We start from the raw sequence: 25613 nt of genomic DNA on the forward strand, positions 1-25613 counted from the left end.
CTAAATGAAACAAAACCTGCCCAACCAATAAAGTTTGACTCGAACGCTCCCTTCTCTAAAAAATCCTCTTTTCTTCCCTATTTCTGGCCAGAACTTTTTGTTTTCCCATTCACTGCCATCCAAGTGATTTGTATCTGTACTCAACACATATGACATTGGGCTTTAAACTCCAGTGACAGATATGTCCTTTTCTTAAATGGATTTTAAGCTCCTTAAAAATAGGGACTTAAGCTTATTCACATAGTGAACATTCAATTAAATATTTTGAAATCAAATGAAATTGCCAGAAAATGAATGCTATAAATAAATCTATACTCTTCCTATATATAGTGTAGTGATGACTTGCGCCTTCTATTAAAAATCAGTTATTCAGAAAAGCCACGATACCATCTCTTACAAAAATGCAAGATGTGATTTACTATTCCTGGCAACAGCTGCTGCTCATCAATGATAAACTTTGAAGTCGGTGATAACATAATTCAGCAGACATGGTGATTCTCAATCTATGCATGATGCCATATGGGCTTCAAGACCAAGACAGCGTTCTTTCCCTGCTCAAACAAATCCGCGACAAAATTTTGTTTTGCAAAATCTGACCTAGATTAAATGTACATTGGCCAAAACATCTAAGCCCTCCCGAGGCAATGTTTCTGGGTTAAATGCTAAAGAATGCATCTCTGTGTGTGTTTGTGTGGGGCAGGGACGGGGGGTGGGTGGTTGGGGGTGTGTGGTGAGTGTAACACATGTACAAAATTCACTCCAGGAAGAGACAACGCAGGCATGACCACATCTTCCCTGTATTGCAGCTGTCCCTGTCTTTCCTCTCTGCTCCCATGTAAACTCCGGGATCTTGATCTTCATATGACTGTGTCCCTGCACTAGCAAATAGGAGAGCAGCTTAAAGATAAACATCACATTGTGCTCATTTTTATTCACACATAGCATTTACCTGTCACGGTTCCTATCACTCAACAGCAGTCAAAAGGTATTTTTTGAATTCGTGATTGAACAAAAGGAAGAACCCTGAATGGGTAAAGGAAAGTATTGGTGTGAATAGCTCCCTGACTCCAAACTTCCCCTTTAGTTGCCTATGAAAAGCAAGCAGGTTTCATACCACGCCTACAGGCACAGTGACTTGAATAGGTTCTTGATTAGGTAGTAAGGTCTAGAGGAAAAATAATTAAATATACCGGTAAAAATTAGAGCAAATGTTATTTGATTAAGTGATACTACTTGATAATACTTGTATTAAAGTTAAGTTATAACCTTCACCTTACTGCTCAAAAATCTTAAGTTACATTTGACTTCTAGGACTAGAACCAGGGTAAAGCAAGTCAGGCACTCACACTGGGTGCAAAATTTAAGTAGTGCACATAATATTTAATGAGATATTTTTAAAAATCAAAATTAATACAACAAATCATGATGAATAAAATATCACAATGATAAACAAAAACGTGGCATGGATTTTCAAAATATATAAGAATTTATGAGCAATATTTTATCAAAATATTATACAAGCATTATTATATAATGCCATTAATAAAACCTTAAGCATAAAAATAGCAGCCCACAGGTTTTGGCGCACAGAGTTTTAAAACTATGGCCAGCTGTGCACAGATTTGGATATTTTAGGAAATAGTTTAACACCAAAGAATGTTGTGGGTTATTTTTCCATAAGAAGCAGCAAGTAATTTTTCATGCTTAGGTTTTAATTAGTGGTCAAAGTGCCTAATGTGTAAGAAATTAAATTGATACTACCCCCACTACAGTGCTCTAAAAAGGTATTTATCCAGTGAAAGACATATGTTTCCATTTAACTACCCATCCTTCTCTCGTTTCTTTAGTGTCTAGTGCTGTGCTGAGCATTCAGGCTAATAGTCCGGCCAGCTTGGGGCAGACATTCTCATGAGCAAACACCAATTATAGAACACTAAGAAAGATACAAGAGAACTCAGTGGGACTATTATGGGAATGGAAACAACTTCTCTCTAGGGAAAGCATAAGAGAACAAACCGAAAGAAATTTCAGGCCAGGGTATGGAACTAACTTTAACGTGCACCTTTCAAAACTGCATTGTTTTCTTCCCTAAGAGCTAGCTGGTGGTATTTATTAAATGTCTTTAAAATTCTGAATAAATCTGATAAAGCACTTCCATTTCAAGAAAATTCCTTTAAGGAAATGTTAATGGACATATCTAAAGATTTCTCACCCCCAAAATATTAAGCATCGTATTTTTTACAGTATATTAAGAACAAAGGAATAAACTTAAGTAGCCAATTACATGACACTGTTGAGATACATACATTGTATAACGGAAGATTTGCAGCAATGAAAAGTTGGTGGATTATTACAGGCACGGTGGCTCACGCCTGCAATCCCAGCACTTTGGAAGGCCAAGGCAGGCAGAAAACTAGAGGTCAGAAGTTCAAGACCAGCCTGGCCAATATGGTGAAAGCGCATCTTTACTAAAAATACAAAAATGAGCCAGGCGTGGTGGCATGCTCCTGTAGTCCCAGCTACCTGGGAGGCTGAGACGGGAGAATTGCTTGAGCCGGGGAAGCCGAGGTTGCAGTGAGCTGAGACTGCACTACTGCGCTCCAGCCTGGGTGACAGAGCAAGACTCTGTCTCAGATAATAATAATAATAAGTTGGTAAGGAATCAGTAATGACATGTAATGGTGTATACACCTGCTACTCCAAGTGTGCTCCCGTGACCAACAGCGTGTGCTTCCCAGGAACGTATTAGACATGCAGAATTCCAGGCTCCATCCAGACCTACTGAACAGGAATCTGCATTTTAACAAAGTTCCCCAAATGATTTCTATGTGCATTATCATCTGTGAAGCAGTGGCATATGCTGTATTTTTTTAAGCAAAAGAAAAATATGTATATTATGATTCCATTTTTGACTCCCTCAAGTATGACTACATGAATAGAAATAAAAAAGTAGATGGATAGATATGAAAATATATGTAGTAATGATCTTGGGGTGCTGTACTTTTTATGATCTGCTTTTATTCTAAATTTACTAAATATTTCTGTATATTCAACAAAACGTGTATTACCTTTGTTATAAGAAAGAAAAGTAAGTTTTTTTAAGTGTATTTATCTTTGTTGTTTTTTTCTTTTAAAATGATCGTTCATGGTAAGTAAATCACTTTTCTATAAAGTAAAAATTCAGGTTAATTGCACATTGAGGTTTGCAAAATTAAAAGTATAATTTTACAGCAACAGGTTTACATCTATAATCATATATATAGTATAATTGTGATGTAGAATATTTCTTCACACTGTTTCCGTAAGAATGTTTCTATCCTTCTATTCCTGTATCTTGTTCTGCTGCCTGTTAAAGACACGAGAATGTTTGTAGAGCAAGTCTCACCCATCAGGAGATTATCCACTCCCTCAAAAAGGTATTGATTTTTTTAGAACTTTACCCTCTTCCAGGATGTTGTCCTAAAACTGCTAAAATATACAAAATTTCAGTGGTTCTCTTTCATTTAGTTTTACTTTTTGAAAAGCCTCCTTTCAAAAGGCAGGTAATTAGCATATCAATCTCTGATTAGAATAAATGCCCTTGCTGGGACTGTTTCCTGTTTAGGTTTTGGTTTTGAGACAGGATCTTGCTCTGTTGGCCAGGCTGGAGTACAGTTGTGCAATAATAGCTAATTGCAGCCTCGACTTCCCAGGCTTAAGTGATCCTCCCACCTCAGCCTCCTGAGGAGCTATAGGACCACAGAGCTACTCTGTGGCTATTTTAAAAATTTTTTGATAGAGATGGGGTCTCACTATGTTGCCAGGCTGGTCTCAAACTCCTGGACTTGAGCAATCTTCCTGCCTTGGGTTCCCAATTTGCTGGGATTACAAGCATGAGCCACTGTGTCCCTTAGAGGATGCTAAGGGAGGTGCACACAGGATCTGTCAGGTTTGAAGCCATAACAAGAGAAAGGAAAGATCATAAATGCTGCTTAGGTGAGCCCTGGTAGCTGCCGAACACACTGAAGCCCACAGAACCCAGACAGATGGAAGGTATCCGGAAAATGAGAAGGGCCTGCTTCCAACGCTTGCCCACAGCAGTCCCAGCACATTCCAAGACGTTGAAGGAACACAAGCAAAATTTCTTTTTTCTTTTTTTTTGAGATGGAGTTTCGCTCTTGTTACCCAGGCTGGAGTGCAATGGCGCCATCTCGGCTCACCGCAACCTCCGCCTCCTGGGTTCAGGCAATTCTCCTGCCTCAGCCTCCCGAGTAGCTGGGATTACAGGCACGTGCCACCCTGCCCAGCTAATTTTTTGTATTTTTAGTAGGGATGGGGTTTCACCATGTTGACCAGGATGGTCTCAATCTCCTGACCTCGTGATCCACCCGCCTCGGCCTCCCAAAGTGCTGGGATTACAGGGTAAAATTTCACTTTAATGCAAACCATTGTAAGGCAACTTTTGATAATGACTCGGAATTCATTAGCAAATGTGCATGTCCTCTGCGAAGGTGCACGGTAAACGTGCTTTGCTCACCTTCCACCACGGATCTTCCCGTATCAGCAATAACACGGCCTGTGCATGTAGCAGTTTGATTAAAGAAAATCTGACCCTGCTGGGCACGTCCTTTTTTTCTATAGCAGGGACCTTAAGTAATAGCAATGAAATGATAAACAAGACCAAGAAACTGCTTTCCAGAAAGATCACGGGTGAAGATGAGGCAGATTATTGAAAAAATACTAGAAGAAAACAAAATAGAGAGGAAGTCCCATTTACAGAGCCTGAGGGCAGGCTCTGACACACATCATCTCATTTAATCCCCATTACAGACTTGTGATGTTCATGAGCTGGCTGAGACGCAGTGAGACTCATAATTTCTCCAAGTTCACCCACGTAATAAACGGCAGAATGAGAAATCAGTTTCGGTTCAGCTAATGCCAAAGCCCGTGCCCTTTCCACAATAACACGCTGCCTCAAGACACAATTCTGATTATGACTCATTTACTATATGCCGAAAAACAAAACTTTTAAAAATTCCTCAAAGCAGGGTTCTTCCATTCCAATGCATAGACTAACTTCCATCAGAATATCCTAGGTATCCTGTTAAAATACAGATTCCTGGTTTTCTTTCCATATCATCAGTAGGTCTAAATGGAGCCGAGGAATTTACATTTTAGACATTTCCCAGGAAGCTCTGTCACACAGACCACACACAGAGAGATGCCTAAAAGGGACATAATCTAGGTATCATTGAAAAAAGACACCTTGTCACTCCTGGAGCCAACATCGCCTTTTGCCATCAACGCACCACTGATAACACTGACCCCTTGGTCTCTATTCATATTTCACTGGCTACTCGAAGGCTCTGTGAGTTAGAGGAGAAGGCTCTGAAGTGAAAGGAGGTGGAGTCTTAGACCTGGCCATTAACTAGTGAAGCCAAGTAAAGAGGTAACAACCTCTTGGAATGTTGTTGTTTTTTTTTTTTTTCCTAGAAAAATGGAGATAATAACTCCTGCCTCAAACACTTCACATGGGGATTATAAGGAAAAAAAATAAGATTTAATAAAAATGGACTCAGACTGTTACTGATTTTCCATACAGATGCTAGTAATTGAGTAGAGGATGTGAGAAATGAAAACCCCTAGAATTGAAGTCAGATGTGAATCAGAATTCTGATTGCCTCCCAGCCGTATAACGTTGAACACTTATAACCTTGAACACTTAACCTCCCAGAACCTCAGATTCCTTTTGTGTATATAAAGAATGACAGGCCGGATGTGGTAGCTTCCCCCTGTAATCCCAGCACTTTGGGAGGCTGAGGCAGGTGGATCACAAGGTCAGGAGTTCGAGACCAGCCTGGCCAACATGGTGAAACCCCATCTCTACTAAAATTACAAAACAATAGTCGGGCGTGGTGGTGGGCACCTATAATCCCACTACTCGGAAGGCTAAGGGAGAATTATTTGAACCTGGGAGGCAGAGGTTGCCGTGAGCCAATATCGCACCATAGCACTCCAGCCTGAGTGACACTCCGTCTCGAAAAGAATAACAAAAATGCATGCCCAGTAGCAGGAATGGAAGTAAACTAAACTACCATCCACAGGAGTAGCTAAATAAGGATGTACTGTACTCTGCCTGTACTGTCAGAGAGAAGTACCTTCTACTCTCTGTACGTTTCCCTGCAAAGGAGTTTTTTAAGCAGCCTGATAATCTTGCTTTTGCCCTAGACTCGCTTCACCTGTGAGAAGGTGGTATCGCTTATCCGACTGGTAGGTCTTGTCTCAGCTGTATGTTTCATTTTGGGAACTGCTGTAGGCTATACAGCAAGATCTACATACACAGCTTCGGTAATAACGAGCCTGCTTGACTTGTCACGTAAAACTCTAATTTCTGGTCTTGCCTCTGTCTGCAATAAAATTGAGTTTGTGGCCTCCTTATGCCAACTATTTGTTTTTTTTCTCAAACTCTTCAGAACCCAGGGGAAGGGAGAAGAGGTAAAGGGACATTATTTATAGGTCTGTCAAAAATCCAACATATATATTAAAAACGATTAGCCATAAACAAAAAAATAGAGATGAAGCCATATGTACATATTGTCACTTAAATCATCTTAGGACATTCTGTTAAGTGAAAACTGTCAGGTCCAGGACAAGGTATTTAGTGTACTCTTATTTTTATAAAAATAAAGGATGCATACAATTAAATACACATATATTTAATTCCACTACTACCAGGAAAATAAACAAGAGACCTTTTACTCTGCTTGCTCTAAGGGATAGACTGAGATTGAGGTGAGATAAAGAGTAATTTTTCATTTTATATGCTCTAACACTTTTAATTTTTAGTTACACTTGTCTCTCTCTCTCTCTCTCTTTTTTTTTTTTTTAATAAAAAATATACAAGGCAGGGCACCGTAGTTCACGCCTGTAATCCCAGCACTTTGGGAGGTGGAAGTGGACAAATCACTTGAGGTTAGGAGTCTGAGACCAGCCTGGCCGACGTGGCGAAACCCCGTATCTACTAAAAATATAAAGAATTAGCTGGGTGTGATGGCACACACCTGTAATCCCAACTACTCGGGAGGCTGAGGCAGGAGAATCCCTTGGACCGGGGAGGCGGAGCTTGCAGGGAGCAGCGATCATGCCACTGCACTCCAGCCTGGGTGACAGAGCGAGACTCCATGTCAAGAAAAACAAAATACAAGAGGCCCACGTCCTTCACACTGTTGTGTTGAGGAGTAAGCAATACTGCGTAATAGACTCAATAAATTTTGCTTTCCTTTCTTCATTCTTCTGCCGGCAAGTCAGCTTCCACTTGGCAGTATTTTTGGGGATTGTTGGAGCATTGTCCACTGACTTCTCTTAGCCTGAATACATCCCTAGTCATCGGAGGCTTTTCCCCCACCAGAAGGCAAGCTGCAGAATAGCAAGGGACCAAGGAACTGCAGCCTTCCCGGCAATTAGTTCAGTCTCTTTGGCATAGCACGTGTTTAGAGCCGACACGTTTACAACACGAGAGAGTACATGAGGCTTTTAGTGCCCAGGCCAGTCATCTACTCTGATTGCCATAGATTTGAAGTTGAGACAAAGAAAGGCTTTGCACAATTCCACTAAGCAGAAAGCACAGCTTCAAAGAGCAGCTGACACTTCCTGACAGAACACGGACCCGGCATGTGACATTATGTGCAAAATCACCACACGCCTGCTGCTCCTAACCACCATCCTCTCCCAAGATGATATTTTAAATGAAAACATATGACTAACACAAAACAAATCTGATTTTTTTCCTTTGTGTGTTTCATGGTTATCTATTTATCTAGTTTAAGAAAGGATAATACACAAATTACCAAAACAAGGGGAAATCAGCTTCAAGCTCCTTTGAAGTTTTTTACCTTGGGCGTGGTTACAAAGTTATGCATTCACACTGGAGGCTGAAAAGTTTGGCTAAAGTTCATCTTAGATGGTGGAGTACTCTGGTGAAAGACAGAGGACTAGAAAGTCAGAATGGATTCAAATCTTGACTTCATCCTAGGAATGTCTGGTGTATTCTCTCTAAGCCTTGGTTTCTACTGTTCTGAAATTAGAATAACACCTTCCTTGAAGGTACAAATAGAACAATATCTGTAAAACACTAGACAGATGTCCTGTGTATGGTTATAATGCCTAATATAGAAATTAATTTGTAAAGGATAATAGAATGGAGAATACTTATAATCACTTATTCAGTTATTCATCTTGCCCTTCCACTGATCTGTGGATCTCTTAGAGGGTGCTAACTTTCCTTTGTTCATTTTTATGACTCTAGCACTGAGTACATTGTGTTGTTATACCATTCCCCAGTGAACATTTTGAATGAATGAGGAAGAGAATTGAAAGTAACTTCAAGCCTGCTGACCAATGTTATTTTTAGCCATTCCCAAAATGAACCTGTGTATCAGTGCCTGAGATCTCTTTCCTCTTTCTTTTAACACAGCATACTTAATACCAGGAAGAGGAAGAAAATCAGGCCAATTGCATGGAAATCGGTAATAATTCTTTCAAGATTTAAAAAAAAAAAAAAGAAAAAAGAGAAAAGAAAAAAGAAAAAGCTAGAAGCATGTTCCTTGAGTTGAGAACCAAGTTATCAGAAAGTATTTCTTATCAATGTGTAATCTAACTAAATCTCCCTACTTCAAACTCATGTATTCCTTGTGGGGGTCAATTTATGTTTTGAATAACTTGTTTTGGGACACAAAAAATTTTTGAAAAAATAATTAAAGTATAAAATTTGATCTTGTTAAATGGGATTTGCCATAGAAAGCTGATTATTTTAATGCCTCAAATATACACTAAACTTCTATCTGCCAGGTGTTATTAAATACAGAAAAATTCAACATGGTTAAGATATAACCCTATTTTGCAAATATTATACTTGTCACCTGGTAAAAAGACTACATCTTCCTGCTCTAATTTTATTTCTTGTAATTTGTGAAGGTCTTTCTAACTTCTTCAAAACTGCTACTCCAAAGGATCGTCCACCATTAACCCACATATCTAATAGAATTCTACATAATGCAAAAGACAATTATTAAAGTTTTTTTCAATCAATGTGTTTACTTTGCAATTACATACTATGAGCCCAGTTTTGCCAAAATATGGACACACAGCTTATATATACCTTGAATAACTACAAGGCATCTAGGAACCAGCCTGGGTATTTTTGTTTGTTTCTTTTTTTTTGTTTGTTTTTTTAGACGGAATCTTACTCTATTGCCCTGGCTGGAGTGCAGTGGCATGACCTTGGCTCACTGCAACCTCTGCCACCTGGGTTCAAGGAATTCTCCTGTTTCAGCCTCCTGAGTAGCTCAGATTACAGGCGCACTACCATACCTGGCTGCATTGATCCCTTTAATAGTATGTAATGCCCTTCTTCGTCTTTTTTGATCTTTGTTAGTTTAAAGTCTGTTTTATCAGAGACTAGGATTGTAACCCCTGCTTGTTTTTCTTCTCATTTGTTTGGTAAATCTGCCTCCATCCTTTTGTTTTGAGCCTATGTGTGTCTTTGCAAGTGAGATGGGTCTTCTGAATACAACACACCAATGGATCTTGACTCTTTATCCAACTTGCTAATCTGTCTTTTAATTGGGGCATTCAGCCCATTTACATTTAAGGTTAATATTGTTACGTGTGAATTTGATCCTGTCATCATGATGCTAGCTGGTTATTTTGCACATTAGTTGATGCAGTTTCTTCATGGCGTTGCTGGTCTTTGAATTTTAGTGTGTTTTGGCAGTGACTGGCACCAGTTTTTCTTTTCCATATTCAATGCTTCCTTCAGGAGCCCTGGTTGTGACAAAATCCCTCAGCATCTGCTTGTCTGGAAAGGATTTTATTTATCCTTCACTTACGAAACTTACTTTGGCTGGATATGAAATTCTGGGTTGAACATTCTTTTCTTTAAGAATGTTTATTATTGTGTCCCAATCTCTTCTGGCTTATAGCATGTCTGCAGAACATCCACTGCTAATCTGATGGACTTCCCTTTGTAGGTAACTTGACCTTTCTCTCTGGCTGCCCTTAACATTTTTTCCTTCATTTTAATCTTGGAGAATCTGGTGATTGTGTGTCTTGGGACTGCTCTCCTTGAGGAATATTATAGTGGTGGTCTCTGTATTTCCTAAATTTGAACGTTGGCCTGTCTTGCAGTTGGGGAAGTTCTCCTGTATAATATCCTGAAGTCTGTTTTCCAACTTGGTTCCATTTTTCCCATCATTTCAGTGACCCCAATCAATCGTAGGCTTGGCCTTTTCACATAGTTCCATATTTCTTGGAGGCTTTGTTCATTCCTTTTCATTCTTTTTTCTCCAATCTTCTCTTCATGCTTTATTTCATTAAATTGATGTTAAATCTCTGATATCCTTTCTTCTGCTTTACTAAATTTGGCTGTGATACTTGCATGTGCTTCCCAAAGTTCTCTTGCTGTGTTTTTCAGCTCCATCGTAACATTTATGTTCATCTCTGAACTGATTATTCTAGTTAGCAGTTCCTGTAACATTTTGTCATGGTTCTTAGCTACCGTGCGTTGGGTTAGAACATGCTCCTTTAGCTCAGGGAATTTTGTTATTATCCACATTCTGAAGCCTATTTCTGTCGGCTCATCAAACTCATTCTGTGTCTAGTTTTGCTCCCTTGCTGGAGAGGAGTTGCAATCATTTGGAGAAGAGGCATTCTGGCTTTTGGAAATTTTTTGCTGGTTTTTACTAATCTTCGTGGATTTATCTACCTTTGATCTTTGAGGCTGATGACCTATCGATGGAGTTTCTGTCGGGATGGTGGGGGGGAGGTCCTTTTTGTTGATTTTTTTTGTTGTTGTTAGTTTTTCTTCTAACAGGCCTCTTTCTGCAGGTCTGCTGGAGTTTGCTGGAGGTCCACTCCAGACCCTATTTGCCTGGGTATCACCAGCAGAGGCTGCAGAGCAGCAAAGATTGCTGCCTGCTCCTTCTTCTGGAAGCTTTGTCCCAGAGGGACACTGACCTGATGCCAGCCAGAGCTCTTGTCTACCCCTGTTGGGACGTCTCTCCCAGTCAGGAGGCATGGGGTTCAGCAACCCACTTGAGGAGGTAGTCTGTCCCTTAGCAGAGCTCAAAGGCTATGCTGGGAGAACCCTCTTTGTCAGGATTGGTTGCTCTCTTCAGAACCAACAGACGGGAACATTTAAGTCTGCTGAAGCTGCACCCACAGCCGCCCCTTTCCCCAGGTGCTTTGTCCCAGGGAGAAGAGAGTTTTATCTCTAAGCCCCTGACTGGGGCTGCTGCCTTTCTTTCAGAGATGTCCTGCCCAGTGAAGATGAATCTAGAGAGGCATTCTGGCCACTGCTGGCTGCTTTGATGCACCATGTTGAGTTCCGCACAGTCTGAACTTCCAGGCCTTTTTAGCACAGTCGGAAAAACTACCCCCTCAAGACAGTAATGATGGATGCTCCCAACCCACCTAGCTCAGTCATCCTAAGCTGACTTCAGACTGCTGTGTTGGCATTGAGAATTTCAAGCCACTAGTTCTTAGCTTGCTGGGCTCCATGGAAGTGACCTGCTGAGCAAGAAAACTTTGCTTCCCAGCTTCAGCCCCCTTTCTGTGGGAGTGAACGATTCCATCTCACTGGGGTTCCAGGAGTCACCGGGGTATGAAAACAACAACAACAACAACAACAACAACAAACTGCGGCTAGTTTGGGGTCTTCCCAAAGAGCTGCTCAGTTTTGTGCTTGAAACCCAGAGCCCTGGTGGTGTAGGCATACAAGGGAATCTCCTGGTCTGTGGATTGCAAAAACCGTGGGAAAAGTGTAGTATCTGAGCCAGATAGCACAGTCCCTCATGAGTTCTCTTGGCTGGGAAAGGGAGGCCCCCCACTCCTTGCACTTCCCAGGTGAGGTGATGTTCCACCTGCTTCTGCTTGCCCTCGGTGGGCTGCACTCATTGCCTGACCAGTCCCAATGAGATGAACAGGATACCTCAGTTGGAAATGCAGAAATCAACTGCCCTCTGAGGCAGTGGTCTCACTGGGAGCTGCAGACCAGAGTTGTTCCTATTCAGCCACCTTGCCAGATCCAACTTGTTTGTTGAGAGTTAGTTAAGATAGTCATCACGTTTTCTTACATTTGATAGAATTCACAAATGAACCTATCCGAAAATGGAGTTTTTCATGGGAATGTTATTAAATATGGATTAAGTCTCTTTGCTATGTATAGCTCTACTCAGGTTTCCTGATTTTTTTTCTTGTACCTGAATTGATAATTACTGTATTTTAAGATATTTTTATTTTGTCTAAGTTGTTATAGTTATTATTTAAAAATTGTTTATAATATCCTATTGGTATCCTTTCAATGTCAATAGAATCTGTAGATTTGCCTCATATTTAACTCTGGACAACTATAATTTGTATGCTATTTCTTTTTTCCTTAAACAGTCTAGCCAGTGGTTTTTCAATTTTATTGATCTTTTCCAAGAACCAGTTTTTTGTTCCACTGATTTTTTTTTCTATTGTTTGTCTATTTACTACTTCATTGATTTTTTTCTTTTGTCTTTATCATTTTCTTGCTTCATCTTGTTATATGTTTAGTTGTTTCTTCTTTGTCTAGTTTTTTAAGGTAAAAGCTTACAAGATTGATTGTATATCATTGCTATTTCCTAATTAGGTGTTTGAAACAATAAAATTTTCACTGAACATTATTGTAATTGCATTGTATCAATTTCAATATGTTGTTGGTTTGCTAGAATTTACTTTAAAAAATTACATTACTCGATTTCTTCTTTGATAAGTAGGCTATTTTGATGTGTGTTTCTTAATTTAAAAATGTTTGTAAATTTTTGAGAATTTTTAAATCAATTCCTAATTTCACCCTACTGTGGTGAAAAAAGATACTTTCAAATTTATGACTTGGTTTATGACCTCTCTCGTTTTATAAACATAAAATAACACATGTTTTATCTTGTGTATATTCTATGTTTGCTTGAAAATAATGTGTATTCAGCAACAGTTTGGTGTAATTTCTCATAAATGGTAGTTACATTCATTTTATTAGTTATGTTTAAATCTCTATATCTTCATTATCTTTGAATGCTTGCTCTAGTAGTTACTAAGACAGGACTATTAAAATTTTAAAGTCAAATTTTTGAATTTGTCTATTTCTCACTTTCATTCTGTCCACTTTTGCCTCATGTATTTTGAAGTTCTCTCATTAGTTGCATAAACATTTAGAACTGGGGACACAGTGACATTTGCAAGATGGTGGAATAATATGTCCCAAGCCTCACTCATCCCACAGAAATACTAACCAGCAATTATCCACAGACAAAAACACCTTGGTGAAAACCCAGACATGTAAGAAAAAGCCAGAATCACCTGCCTGTTTCATGAAATGGAATACAAATTTGCATTAAAAAGCAGAAGAAATGGTCTCACTTGGACCGTTTCACCCCTCTCTCTCACCCAAATTGGCACAGTTCCATACAGAGAGAATTCTCCAGGGTTCATGATTTCCACAGTGGGAAAAGAGAAGCAGGGAGGCAGGCATCTAGCTTCCCTAACATGCTGAGATGCTTCCTAGGAAATCCATTTCATTTTTCCCTCATGGGGAACAAAAAATATATGAGGAAGCTGCACAACTAGACCACCTGAGGTCAGGTAGAAACAAAGCAAAGAGGTATAGCTCACAGAGACCAGCATATAGATTTTGATGTAAGCCCAATGTGTCAAGCAGGGTACTCAACCAGAGGTATTAGCTAATAGCACGGCCTATCTGCAAAGCTGAGCTGGTCACTCTCAGAAGAGGTTGGAAGTGCTCTCTGGCTTGAATCCCTAGATGGTTAACCTCCAGGCCCAGCCTCAGCCCCTACCCTGGGGTTCTGGCCAGGGAGGGAGAAGATCTACCACAAGCAAATTTCCACAACAACAGAAAGGTATTAGATCTGCCATATCTAAGAGCTTAATCAGTGTTCCCTATAGCCTCAAAGTCTACCACCAGACCCCACCCAAGAAGGAAGACAACCACTGCAGTGAAATTTGGCAACTAAACCATATTTTGCCATGGCCAGAAGTTTAATGTGCCCCCCAGATCTTACACAGAAAAGGAGGCAAATCTGAGTCATACATTTTTACTGAGCATAGCAGCTGGTTCATCCATTCTTATTCACTTAACCTTGCAGCCTCTCCTGCAAACCTGTCCAACTGCTGAACTCAAATATCAGTACTTCTAGCCAAGAAATATGCCTTGTGGCTCACCCAGATCAGAGGTAAATGCAGTGTCCATATAGCAGCTCAGCCTGGTAGCAGAGCTCAGCTTCTGGTCTTGCCAAATAGCAGAGCCTAGCCAGGTGCCTTACCTGACTTCAAAGCAAAGGCAGCAGCCTAGCCATCTAGAGAACCTGAAAGGAAGCTGTGCCTTCCAGGGTTATGATCCACTGACCTATTTAGAATCATCATCTAGACTAACTAGTGAAAGTCTTTAGCTGCCAAGAACTCCTGTAAAAGCTGAAAAAAAGTAGCCTTTTCAGAAAATGCATAAACACCAATGCAAAAACACAAGGAATTCAAAGACTCTGGATATCATGACACCTCCAGAAGAAACTAGCAAAGCCAGAGAGAGATCCAAGATGGCCAATTAATAGCAGCTCAGGATTGTAGCTCTCAGTGAAAGCACAGAGAACAAGAGGACACCACACTTTCAGAAGAATTTTTGTTGCTCACGGACCAGAAGATTCTCAGCGGAGGAGCCCCACAGGTCAATTGATCAGGCAAACAAAAGCTAAGGAAGTTCCTCACAAACAAGCCTGTCTTATAGATATTGCTAACTATCCTAAATATATATGTACCCAATACAGGAGCACCCAGATGAATAAAGCAAGTTCTTAGTGACCTCCAAAGAGACTTAGACTCCCACACAATAATAGTGGGAGACTTTAACACCCACTGTCAATACTAGACAGATCAACAAGACAGAAAATTAACAAGGATATCCAGGACTTGAACTCAGATCTGGATCAAGTGGACCTAATGGACATCTACAGAACTCTCCACCCCAAATCCACAGAATATACATTCTTCTCAGCACCACATCACACTTATTCCAAAATTGACCATATAATTGGAAGTAAAACATTCCTCGCCAAATGCAAAAGAATGGAAATCATAACAAACAGTCTCTCAGACCACAGTGCAATCAAATCAGAACTCAAGATTAAGAAACTCACTCAAAACTGCACAACTACATGGAAACTGATCAACCTGCTCCTGAATGACTACTGGAGAAATAACGAAATGAAGGCAGAAATAAAGATGTTCTTTGAAACCTATGAGAATGAAGACAGAACGTACCAGAATATCTGGGACACATTTAAAGCAGTGTCTAGAGGGAAATTTATAGCACTAAATGCCCACCAGAGAACCAATGAAAGATATAAAATCAACACCCTGATGTTACAATTAAAAGAACTCGAAGAGCAAGGCCAAACAAATCCAAATGCTAGCAGAAGACAAGAAATAACTACGATCAAAGCATAACTGAAGGAGATAAAGACACAAAAAATCATTCAAACAAAATCAATGAATCCAGCAGCTGGTTTTCTGAAAAGATCAACAAAATAGACCACTAGCCACACTAATAAAAAAGAGAAGAGAGAAGAATCAAATAGACGCAATAAAAAACGATAAAGGGGATTTCACCACTGATTCCACAGAAATACAAACTACCATCAGAGATTACTACAAACACCTTTCTGTACATAAGACAGTAAATCTAGAATAAATGGCTAAATTCCTGGACACTTACACCCTCCCAAGACTAAACCAGGAAGAAGTCAAAATCCCGAATAGACCAATAACAAGGGCTGAAGTTATGGCAGCAATTAATAGTCTACCAACCAAAAAAAGTTCAGGACCAGATGGGTTCACAGCTGAATTCTACCAGAGGTACAAAGAGGAGCTGGTACCATTCCTTCTGAAACTATTCCAAACAATACAAAAAGAGGGAATTCTCCCTAACTGATTTTATGAGTCAACATCATCCTGATATTAAAACCTGGCAGAGACACAACTAAGAAAGAAAATTTTGTGGCAGTATCCATGATGAACACTGATGCAAAAATCTTCAATAAAATAGTGACAAACTGAATCCAACAGCACATCAAAAAGTTTATCCATCACAATCAGGTCTGTTTCATCCCTGGAATGCAAGGCTGGTTCAACATATGGAAATCTATAAACTTAATCCATCACATAAACAGAACCAAAGACAAAAACCACATGATTATCTCAATAGATGCAGAGAAGGCCTTCAACAAATTTCAACACCTCTTTATGCAAAAAACTCTCAATAAACTAAGTATCCATGGAATGTATCTCAAAATAATAAAAGCTATGACAAAGCCATAGTAAATATCATACAGAATGGGGGAAAAAATGGAAACATTCCCTTTGAAAACTGGCAAAGACAAGGGTATCCTCTCTCACCACTCCTGTTCAACATAGTAATGGAAATTCTGTACAGAGCAATCAGGCAAGAAAAAGAAATAAAGGGTATTCAGCTAGGAAAAGAGGAAGTCAATTTGTCTCTATTGGCAGATGACATGTTGGTATATTTAGAAGACCCCATTGTCTCAGCCCAAAATCTCTTTCAGCTGATAAGCAACTTTGACAAAGTCTTAGTATACAAAAATTAATATGCAAAAATCACAAGATTTCTATACACCAATAACAGACAAAAATAGAGACAAATCATGAATGAACTCCCATTCACACTTGCTAAAAAGAGAATAAAATGCCTCAGAATACAACTAACAAGGGGTGTAAAGGACCTCTTCAAGGAGAACTACAAACCACTGCTCAAGGAAACAAGAGAGGACACAAACAGATGGAAAAGTATTCCATGCTCATGGTTAGGAAGAATCAATATTGTGAAAATGGCCATATTGCCTAAAGTAATTTATAGATTCAATAATATCCCCATCAAGCTACCACTGATCTTTTTCACAAAACTGGAAAAAAAAAAAAAAAACACCTTAAACTTCATATGAAACCAAAAAAAGCCCAAATAGTCAAGACAATCCTAAGCAAAAAGAACAAAGCTAGAGGCATCACGCTACCTGACTTCAACTATACTACAAGGCTAAAGTAATCAAAACAGCATGGTAATGTTATCAAAACAGAGATATAGACCAATGGAACAAAACAGAGGCCTCAGAAGTAATGCCACAAATCTACAACCATCTGAACTTTGACAAACCTGACAAAAACAAGCAATGGGGAAAGGATTCCCTACTTAATAAATGGTGTTGAGAAAACTGGCTAGTCATATGCAGAAAGGTAAAACTGGACCCCTTCCTTACACCTTATACAAAAATTAACTCTAGATAGATTAAAGACTTAAACATAAGAACTCACACCATAAAAACCCTAGAAGAAAACGTAGGCAATACCATTTAGGACATAGGCATAGGCAAGGACTTCATGACTAAAACACCAAAAGCAATGGCAATAAAGGTCAAAATAGACAAATGGGATCTAACTAAACTTAAGAGTTTCTGCACAGCAAAATAAATAATCATTAGAGTGAACCGGCAACCAACAGAATGGAAAAAAATTTTTGCAATCTATTCATCTGACAAAGGGCTAATATCCAGAATCTAAAGAACTCAAACAAATTTATAAGAAAAAAACAAACAACCCCATAAAAAAGTAGGTGAAGAATATGAACAGACATTTTTCAAAAGAAGACTTTTATGCAGCCAATAAATATATGAAAAAATGCTCATCATCACTGGTCATTAGAGAAATGCAAATCTAAACCACATTGAGATATCATCTCACACAAGTTACAATGGCGATCATTGAAATATCTGGAGACAACAGATGCTGGAGAGGATGTGGAGAAATAGGAACACTTTTACACTGTTGGTGGGAGTGTAAATTAGTTCACTCATTGTGGATGACAGTGTGGCGATTCCTCTAGGATCTAGAAATAGAAATACCATTTGACACAGCAATTCCATTACTGGGTATGTATATACCCAAAGGATTATAAATCATTCTATTATAAAGACGCATGCACATGTATGTTCATTGTGGCACTGTTTACAATAGCAAAGACCTGGAACCAACCCAAATGCCCATCAAGGATAGATTTGATAAAGAAAATGTGGCACATATACACTATGGAATGCTATATAGCCATAAAAAGGATGAGTTCATGTCCTTTGCAGGGACATGGGTGAATCTGGAAATCATCATTCTCAGCAAACTGATGCAATAACAGAAAACTAAACACCACGTGTTCCCACTCGTAAGTGGGTGTTGGACAATGAGAACTCATGGACACAAGGAGATGAACATCACACACTGGGGCCTGTTGGGGGATGGGGTAGCTAGGTGAGGTATAGCAGTGGGTGGGGAGATTGGGGAGGGATAACATTAAGAGAAATACCTGATGTAGGTGATGGGGGGATGGAGGCAGCAAACCACCATAGCATGTATAGACCTATGTAACAATCCTGCAAGATCTGCACATGTACATCAGAACTTAAAGTACAATGTTTAAAAAAGTAAACATAAAATATGCAAAAAAAAACTAGAAATCTATAATAGAACATTTTTTAAAAAATTATAAATACATGGAAACTAAAATACATGCTCCTGAACATCCAATGGGAGAATGAAGAAACTAGAAAAGAAAATTTTAGTATATCTTGAGACAAATAAAAGGTAAACTCAGGGGAAGGGGCTAAGATACAGCAGTGGCGTTCGGAGTCTCCCATCAAAAAGTAAAAATAAAAAACATAACAAGCATGTGAATCCTTCACTGGCAACCAAAGTATCCAGGTTCTCTCATCAAAATTGACTGCAAGGCTGGCATGACCAATGGAGAAAAGGAAGAGCACTCTGGTGGGGCGCCCACCTGAGAGCCACACATGAAAGGGGAACCCCCTCCCCCCACCAAGGGCTGAGGTGAGTGAGTACATTACCCTGCCAGGGAAACTGTGCTTTTTCCAGGGAACTGTGCAACCCACGGGTGGGAAGATCCCAATTACAAACCCACGCCACCAGGACCTAGTGTTCCAACCCCAGAATGCACAGATTCTTGCAGCCTCTCAGCTGGAATCTGCTTAACTCTACCAAACTCCCCAGAGGAGGGACGACTAGCACCAGATGTGGCTGCCTGCTAAGCCATTTGAGCTCCTTGGGGGAGGGGCAGTAGCCAGCACTGGGAATCCCAACTGCCTAATACACTAAGCTCCTGGGCGGGGCAAGGGCAGCACCCATTTTTATAGCTCCAGGCTGTGCTTTTCCCCTTCTATAGCAAGAGAGGCTAGAGAGTTTGGTCACAAGATGAGTCCCCACAGCTGAACACACTGGCTGTGGCAACCTGCAGGAGAATGCCTCTTCAGGCTTAACCTCACCCATCCCTCCTCATTCAGTGGGGATTCCCTGCAGAAACTCCAATAACTCCTGTGAGAGGCTCACAGACAGAATTTGGATGTCTCTGGGCCTGAGCTCCTAGGGAGAGGGTGGCCACAGTCTCTGCAGACCAGCAGATTTAGCCTTTCATCCTGGTAGTTCTGAGGAATCAGGGCAGCCCAGAAGAGTAAGACAAAGTGCTTCATTAAATGTGTCCTGCTCCCCATGCCACTCAACTGAGTGAGCCCCTCCAGCAGGGGTTGTCAAACGCCCTAGACAGGAGTGATTCTACTGGCATCAGGTTGGTGCCACTTGAGGTCAGAGGTCCCAGAAGAAGGAGCAGGTGCCCATCTTTGCTGTTCACTCCTTGGGTAACAGCTCCAGGCACAGAAGCAAATCAGATGAAAAGGGCCTGAAGTGAACCCCTAGGAAAATGCAGCAGCTCTACCGAAGAGAGACCTGACTATTGAAAGAACATAAACAAGCAGAAAGTCATGACAATAGCATGATCAACAACAACAAAAAGATCCCCACAAAAGCTCCATCTAAGAGTCGGCATCCTCAAAGACCAAAACTAGACAAACTCACAAAGATGAGAAAGAATCAATGAAAAAATACTGAAAACTCAAAAGACCATCTCCTCCAAATGATAACAACATCTCTTGGTCAAAGGCACAGAACTGGACAGAAAATCAGATGAATGAAACAACAGAAGCAGGCTTCAGAAGATGAGTAATAAAAAAAATATTCTGTGCCAAAGGAATATGTTCTAGCCCAAAGCAAAGAAACTAAGAACCTTGATAAAAGGTTAGAGGAATTGCTAACTAGATTAACCACTTTGGAGAGGAACATAAACGACCTGATGGAGCTGAAACACAGCACGAGAACTTTCTGATGCATACACAAATATCAATAACCAAATTGACCAAGCAGAAGAAAGGATAACCACTTTACTGAAATAAGACATGCAGACAAGAATAGAGAATAAAGAAGAAAAGGTAATGAACAAAGCCTCCAAGAAATATGGGACTTCATGAAAAAACAGAACCTATGATTGACTGGAGTATCAGAAGAAAACAAGGAAACTGGAAACAAACTGGAAAACACACTTCAGGACATTATCCAAGAGAACTTCCCCAACTTAGCAAGATAAGCCAATATGCATATTCAAAAACTACAGAAAACATCATTAAGATGCTCCATAAGAAGATCAACCACATTATCATCAGATTATCCAAGGTCAAAATGAAGGAAAAACTGTTAAGGGCAGCCAGAGAGAAAGGCCAGGTCACCTACAAATCGAAGCCCATCAGACTAATAACAGCTCTCTCTGCAGAAACGCTACAAGCCAGAAAAGATTGGGGGCCAATATTCAACATTCTTAAAGAAAAGAATTTTCAATCCAGAATTTCATGTCCAGCCAAACTAAGCTTCACAAGCAAAGGAGAAATAAAATCCTTCACAGACAAGCAAATTCTGAGGGATTTGAAACTGAACTCTTGCACTGCAAGAGTTCCTGAAAGATGCACTAAATATGGAAAGGAAAAAGCTGGTAACGGCCACTGCAAAAAACACTAAAATATAAAGACCAATGACACTATGAAGAAACTGCATCAACTAGTGTGCAAAATAACCAGCTAGCATCATGATGACAGGATCAAATTCACACATAACAATATTAACCTTAAATGTAAATGGGCTAAATGCCCCAATTAAAAGACACAGACTAGCAAATTAGATAAGGAGTCAAGACCCATCAGTGTGCTGTATTGAGGAGACCCATCTTACGTGCAAAGACACACGCAGGCTCAAAATAAAGAGACGGAGGAAAATTAAACAAGCAAATGGAAAGCAAAAAAAAAAAAGAGCCACGGTTGCAATCATAGTCTCTGACCAAAGAGTCATTAAACCAACAAAGATCAAAAAAGACAAAGAAGGGCATTACATAACGGTAAAGAGAACAATTCAGCAAGAGCTAATTATTCTAAATACATACGTGCCCAGTATAGGAGCACCCAAATTCACAAAGCAAGCTCTTAGAGACTAACAAAGGGCCTTAGACTCCCACACAATAATAGTGGGAGAATTTAACACCCCACTGTTAGAAATTAACAAGGATATTCAGCTTTAGAAACACCCTACTGTTAGAAATTAACAAGGATTTAACTCAGCTCTGGATCAAGTGAACCTCGTAGACATCTACAGAACTCTCTACCCCAAATCAGAACGTACATTCTTCACAGTGCCGCATGGCACTTATTCTAAAATCAACCACATAATTGTAAGTAAAACACTCCTCAGCAAATGCAAAAGAACTGAAATCATAACAAATAGTCTCTCACACCACAGTGCAATCAAATTAGAACTCAGGATTAAGAAACTCTTAAACCCGGCTGGCCCCAGTCAGTCCCAGCTGCTGCCGTGAGAGGAAGTGGCCGAGGAGCCGAGGTTGCTGGGATTGACTACTTGCTCAATGGAAACACTCATTCAATGGAGACAAAGAGAACTAGTGCTTTATGCAGATTCATATTTGAATCAAAGCACTGGGGAGTCTGTATGCCTTGTTTGTGGAAAGACCAGTGACCCCACCAGCGAGCTTCCTAAAAGTTCTGTAGAAGTTACAGGACTATACACTTTCTTTGGAACTTTTATAATAAATATTTGCTCTGCTTCTAAAGCCCAGGGCTGTTGGAGGGGTGAGTGACAAGTCTTGCAAGTGGTCTTATTCCAACTCCAGAGATTCCTCAATGGAACTTTGAGATTATCTTATATGCAATCGAAAGTGACAGGAAACATGCCAACTCAATCCCTCTTGATGTACATGCATGGGCCAGAGGTAATTGGCAGCTCTCTTGGCAGCCAGATGGAGATGGATGATGCCTTGTCGATGAAAGGGGCCGCTGTGGTTCCATTCAGACCGATGCAAGAAAAAAATGTCATCCAAATAGAGGGGTCATGGCCTTGTATTGCACGTTCTGCAGCCAGACCTTCACGCGTTCAGCAGACCTTAATAAACATGTCTTAATGCAGCACCGGCCCAGCCTTTGTGAACCAGCCATTCTTTGGGTTGAAGCAGAGTATCTTAGTCCTCTTGATAAAAGTCAAGTGTGGGCAGAACCTCCCAAGGAAACGAATAGCAAGGAAAATGAAGAATTCAGCTGTGATGTGTGCGGGCAGATATTCAGAGTCGCTTTTGATGTTGCGATTTCCATGAGGACACAAGGATTCTTTCGCTTACGGGTGTAGCATGTGTGGCAGAAGATTCAAGGACGCTTGGTTTCTTAAAAACCGCCTGCGGACACACAACGGCAAATCCGGGGCCAGGAGCAAACTGCAGCAAGGCTTGGAGAGTCCAGCAACCATCAACGAGGTCACCCCGGTCCACGCGGCCGAGAGCATCTCCTATCCTTACAAAATCTGCATGGTTTGTGGCTTTCTATTTCCAAATAAAGCAGCTCTAATTGAGCACAACCAGGTGCACAGCCAAAAACCTGCTTCCGGTCCCAGCAGCACACAGAGGGACTCTCCACCAGAGGGAATGTCATCTCAGAGGGAAGAGTTCCTGCAGTTTTTAAACTTAAGACCAAAATCTCGCCCCGTAACCAGGAAGAAGCTTGTCAGCTGCGTGCCTCAACTCGATCCGTTCACTACCTCCCAGGCTAGGCAGCTGGCTACCAAGGGAAAAGTGGCCATTTGCCAAGAAGAAGTGAAGGAATCGGGGCAGGAAGGAAGCACCGACAATGGCGACTCGAGTTCCTAAAAGGAGCCTGGAGAAATTTGGGGCGCCAATAAGAGCAACTTGGAAGGTTCTGGAAAGGCCAAAACAAGGAAGGGCAGTTGTAAAGGCCTCTCACAAGATACAGAGAAGTGTAGATCCTCCAACGGGGAGGAATCTGCCTTCTGTGGATGCAGATTCCAAGATACCCAGCAGCAAAGAGAATGTGAATACCCAGCCATACGAATGTGAATTTTGTGACTACGCTGCAGCCCAGAAGACATCTCTGAGGTATCACTGGGAGAGACACCACAAGGAAAAACAAGCCGATGTGGCCGCCGAAGCCAAGAGCGACGGGAAAAATCAGCACCCCGAAGATGCGCTATTGACTGCCGACAGTGCGCAAACCAAAAATTTGAAAAGATTTTTCGATGGTGCCAAAGATGTTGCAGGCAGTCCACGTGCAAAGCAGCGGAAGGAGACGCCTTCGGCCTTTCTGGGCAGCGCTGTCCTCTCAGCAGCACACACAGATACTCGGGATTTCCACAAAAATGCAGCTGATGACAGTGCTGATAAAGTGAATAGAAAACCGACCCCCGCTTACCTGGACCTGTTAAGAAAGAGGTCAGCAGTTGGACCTCAGGCAAATCGCCTCTGCAGAAGCCAGGCGGAGGTTACTCCTCCTCGGGATGGCAGTGCCACCTGTAACCTGAAGTTAGCCCCGAAGAGAAGCCAGTGGAGGGCGCAGCTGACGGCAGACACCGGCCAAGTGCGGACTGCCATGAAAAACCTTTAAACTTGTCCCCGGGGGCACTTTACCATTGCCCGGCAATTTCTTTGAGTAAAAGTTTAATTCCAAGTAGCACCTGTCCGTTTTGTACCTTCAGGACATTTTATCCAGAAGTTTTAATGATGCACCAGAGACTGGCACATAAATAACAACCCTGACATTCATAAAACCTGTCGAAACAAGTCCTTGCTCAGAAGCCGGGGAACCAGATGCCCGCCGGCGCTGCTGGGGAAAGCCGGGCCTCCCCCGTCCGGTTTCTGTAAACCCAAGTCTGCTTCCCAGCGCAGTCCAAATCCCTGCCATCCGCGAAGGGGAAGCAGAGCCCCCCTGGGCCCGGCAAGGCCCCTCCGACTTCGGGGATAGACTCTAGCCCGTTGGCCCCAAGTCACCTCAAGTCCCACAGGACACAGCAGAATGTTGTGGGCCCCGGAGCTGCCCCAGACAACGGCAGTCTGAGCTGTTTCCTAAAACCAGTGTTTCCCCTGCACCGGAGAAGACGAAAAGACCCGAGACAAAGCTGAAACCCCTCCCGGTAGCTCCCTCTCAGCCCGCCCTTGGCGGCGGCAGCATCCGTGGTTCCACTGACAACCCTCCCAAGAACGACAGCCCGCGGGCACCTCCAGGGAGAGGCCGCTTCTGCAAGCGGAGCGCCAGCAGCACTGCCGCTGACTTCAGCGAGCCCCTTCCGGAAAGACTCAAGTCCACCGAGGTTGCCCTTGACGTCGACCACCAGCCTGGGGCCGATTGCAGAAGAGGCTGTGACCTTCCCAAGTACCACCTGGTCGGGGCATCACGTCGCTGTTGCCGCAGGACTGCGTGTACCCGTCGCCGGCGCTGCCCCCCAAACCCAGGTTCCTGAGCTCCAGCGAGGTCGAGTCTACACATGTGCTGACTGTTCAGGAGCCTTACGGCGGCTCCGGGCCGCTCTACACTGGCAGACCTGCTGGTAGTCCAGCCTCCAGCCGGCTGTTAGAAGGAAAAAGGCCTGTGTCATAGCCACACTTACCTAACAACATGTTACAAAAGAGAAACTATGAGAATTTTATTGGGAACGCACATTACCGTCCAAATGACAAAAAAAAAAAAAAAAAAAAAAAAACAACTTGATTCACTAATTTGGGGGATAAACGGTCCCGGTGCATGTCAGGGCTTACTCTCCATGAAATCGAATTGTAGTTCATCCTTTGAGAAGCCAGTGGTGAAAGCTACTGAAATACGCTGTGATTGTACCGTACATAGCACATACAAGGAATCTGCAAGGAACACCACAGTTTTGTAAAGTTCTTCAGTTAACTTTTGTACCAAATAGCAATAAAAGCTAGTTGGAACAGTTGGAACCTACATACATGGGGACTAGAAAGCTCTGTTTTGTCCCTGAATAATATATTTTTTTAGAATCGCCCAAATAAGAAGTGGGATTTTTGCATACTTGAGCACTACTGAAAAATCATTTGGGTTGGTGGGGGATGGGGAAAAGTATAGAATGCTTGCATCTCAGGTAAAAATCTGTAAATATCTAAGTTGTAAATCTGCTTGTTCAGACACTGTGTGTATTCCTTTTCTCTAATACAGCTCATCACTTGGAGCAGTTTCTGCTATTGTGCTCTTTCATTTAAAATGTATGTTTTTTTTAAACTCTCAATGATTTTGTATTATGTTGAATCCTCTGAAATCTATTGTTGTCTTAAAATTGTTAATGGAAGTATG

At 41.3% G+C, this 25613-nt stretch overlaps 1 pseudogene; it reads left to right on the forward strand.

Annotated features, from left to right (window-relative positions):
- The first annotated feature begins 22171 nt into the window (after positions 1-22171).
- Positions 22172-25185, forward strand: LOC101031859 (zinc finger protein 217-like; annotated as a pseudogene).
- The last annotated feature ends 428 nt before the right edge of the window (positions 25186-25613 follow it).

The sequence above is a fragment of the Saimiri boliviensis genome, chromosome 9 (genome assembly GCF_048565385.1).
Source record: "Saimiri boliviensis isolate mSaiBol1 chromosome 9, mSaiBol1.pri, whole genome shotgun sequence".
Taxonomy (NCBI): Eukaryota; Metazoa; Chordata; class Mammalia; order Primates; family Cebidae; genus Saimiri; species Saimiri boliviensis.